This window comes from Pteropus vampyrus, unplaced genomic scaffold (assembly GCF_000151845.1).
Source record: "Pteropus vampyrus isolate Shadow unplaced genomic scaffold, Pvam_2.0 Scaffold783, whole genome shotgun sequence".
Lineage (NCBI taxonomy): Eukaryota > Metazoa > Chordata > Mammalia > Chiroptera > Pteropodidae > Pteropus > Pteropus vampyrus.
The window spans coordinates 52,638-55,684 of NW_011889564.1; positions in this window are offsets into that span (position 1 = coordinate 52,638).

Consider the following 3,047-nt stretch of genomic DNA (forward strand, 5'->3'; position numbering starts at 1 on the left):
CCGGCGGGCAGGAGACCCCAAGGTAGGAGTGCGGGTCCCATCCCCCTATGGGCCAGGGGCTGTGCTGGGGCCGGGGACACCACAGAGGCAAGACGGACAGGCCCCTGCCCTTACGCACGGAGCACCCCTGAAAAGAAGCAAACAAAATATTACTTTGAACGTGGAAGATGCGAGGTGCTCCTCTGGTCGGGTGGTCAGGGAGGGCTCCTCGGAGGTGTCGTTGTGCGGAGACTGAAGGACTCCAGGCCACGGAAATGTAACGCGCCAGGTCCCTGCAGGAGAAAGGACCCGGGGCGTCCATGCCACCGAGCTGGGCGGCTGTCAGGAGGGAGGAGCCCCGGAGACGTTAGCCGAGGCTAAGCCCTGCTGGCCTCGAAAGGGTTTGGGGTTTTACCCTCAGATCGGCAAGAAGCTGTGGGAACGGTTTAAACTGTGGAGTGAGGTGCTCTGGGCAGTATTCGTAAGTTTCCTCTGGTTTCTTCTGCTGTGCGCGGAAGGTGCCGTGGAACCCAGAGCGAGAACCAGACCTTCCGGCGGTGGTTGGGGTGCGGGGGGGAGGGGAGAGGCAGATTGTTCAGGCGGGAGGGGGACGAGACTGAGAGGCTGGACGGTGAGAGATGGCAGACGTTCAGACGGAGAAGAGAGAGTCGGGGAGAGGCCGCGGTCTGAGGCTCCCTGAGTGAGACTGCGGCTGGTGCGAACAGTGGAGAGAGGGGTGGAAAGCAAGCTCGAGACTGGCTGTCAGAGTTCGCCGTCAGCGATTGGACTGCGGAGGGCAGGGGAGGTGCAGACAGGGAAGGGGGCCGTCAGGGGTGTCACGCAGGCCCGGTCTGAGGTACTGCTCCTGCCCCGTCCCTTTGCTGGGTCCTCCTCCTGGGGGGGGGGGCGGGAGCGCCCAGGAGCCACACTGCCACACAGCACGAGCTCCCCCCAACTGCGAGGCTGCTCTGTGGCTCCTCCTGGGTGAGGATGGTGCACGTGGGCGGTGGCTGCACAACCTCCCAGGGCTGCCGCGCGGATTCAGTGAAAATGTACATCGAACCCTTAAAATGGCATCGCCACTAAGTGCTCAAAAAGATGTCCCTTGAGCCAACCAAGTGGACAGGTCACTAGGCGGCGGAACACACGAGCCTTGAGATGAGAGGGGGCTCGGTCTGAAGAAGGGGTTCTGGAGTGGCCCGCACGAAGCAGGGCTCTAAAGTCAAGAGTCTAGCTGGGGAGCGAGCAGCGGGGTGGGGGCGGGGCAGCGGACACTCAGAGGCCGGGACAGCGGCGTCCCTGGCCTCGCATTGAACATTAGGGCAGACCCCGTTTTAAGGGTTTGATAGAAATTTCCATTGAATCCTCTCAGCCACCCTCGGAGGTGTGTGCGGCCACGGCCACGTCCCTGGCTGCCAGGGCCACATGAGCGCTCACAGGAGGCTAGAATCTGGCCCCCAGGGTTCCCCTAAGGGCCCACCACGCTGCTCACCCCCAGCAGAGGGCCCAGCAGAGGGGACAGGAGGACAGGAAGAAGGAGGACACGTAGACGCCTGCCGGGTGACGGCAAGGGCCAGCCGGTGAGGCATCTGCAGGATGAGGAGGGGTGCCCTGCTCTGCGAGCCACCCCTGCCACGTGCACTGGGAGGGGCAGGAGGGTCCAGGACGTGTGCGGCAGGGAGGCTGTGGTGGCACCAGTGAGGGCCGGGGACTGGACTGGGAGAACTGCGATGTGTGTGGGCACATTTGTTTTGGGGAATATGCTAGTCCAGTTACCCTGAAATCCTCCCACTATAAAAGGTATAAGACGGCGCAACAGAGTCACAAAGAATCCTGAGCTCATGAGAGAGTGGGGACCCTCTGTGCCCAAGGCACAAACGTGCAATGGGTCGTGAACGGGGCCAGCGCTGCTCAGGCTGGGAGCATGCAGCAGCTCCCAGTGTGGAGGGGACGGTTCCACTTTAATGACCAGTAGAGACCCCGCAGAATTCCACAACCCCCAAAGGGCTGCCGCCTCAGGGAGTGAGTGTGCTAGAAACTCTCTGTCCCTCAGGGGAGACCTCCAGGAAGCTCGTCTGTCCTGCCTGGGCTCCGAACCGGATGGGAGCGTCTTCCCTGAGAAACGTTGCACTAATTAGACCTAAGTCACCTGTGTCACAAGGGTCACCGTATCGACGCCAGCAGCACTAGCGTAGCTTACAATGCGAACAAACATTTTCTATCACAAACTTTTTACAAATGTAGTTCCCGTAACAAATGAATCCTAATATCAGGGTTATTTATTGAAAGTCCCTGGAAACACTGAACAACCCTTCTGTGTTTTGCAAAGTGCCCTGCCCTTCTCAGTAAGTAGGTACACAGGGACCCTCAGTGGATGAAGACAAGACGCAGAATGAGAACAGCTTTAACTCAAATCTCCCGGCGGCTCCCTGAGCACGTACCCTCCCAAAACACCCAGGGTACCTATCTCCCATGCCTTCAAGGTTCTTCATTAAGAACTACGCAGAAAGATAATATCTATCAAAAACCTACCAAACATATCGTACTTAACGGTGATATTTTAGAAGCCCTCCATTCAAAATCAAGAACGAGGTGGCCGCCCCCTTTCCCCTTTATCCATCGTTGTGCTGGAGATGCTCACCAGTGCGATAAGATAGGAAAGCGGAAAAGCACGTACGACTAGAAAGAAAGAGACAAAGTTCTTATTCCAGGCAGTAATGATTAGCTATGTAAAAAACCCCGCAAGAAACAACGAAAACGTATTAGATCATGGGAACAGAATTTAACAGGGTACGCAGAAAAGCGTCTGTATTCATGGACGCCAGCAACGAAGAGAAACTTTGTGGTGTAAACGTTACCATTTACTAGAGCAACAGAAGATCATTTATTTCAGAGTCATGACTGTATGGAGAAAATCATAAAACTCTCTCAAAAGATAGTAAAGAATACCTGTATAAGCAGAGAGATGTTCAATGTCTCGCGTTAGACGCTGACGAAAGATTTGATAAGATGATACAAGAGCAAAGGACCAATAATAGACAAGACGAAGAAGAAGGGGGGAGGGGAGG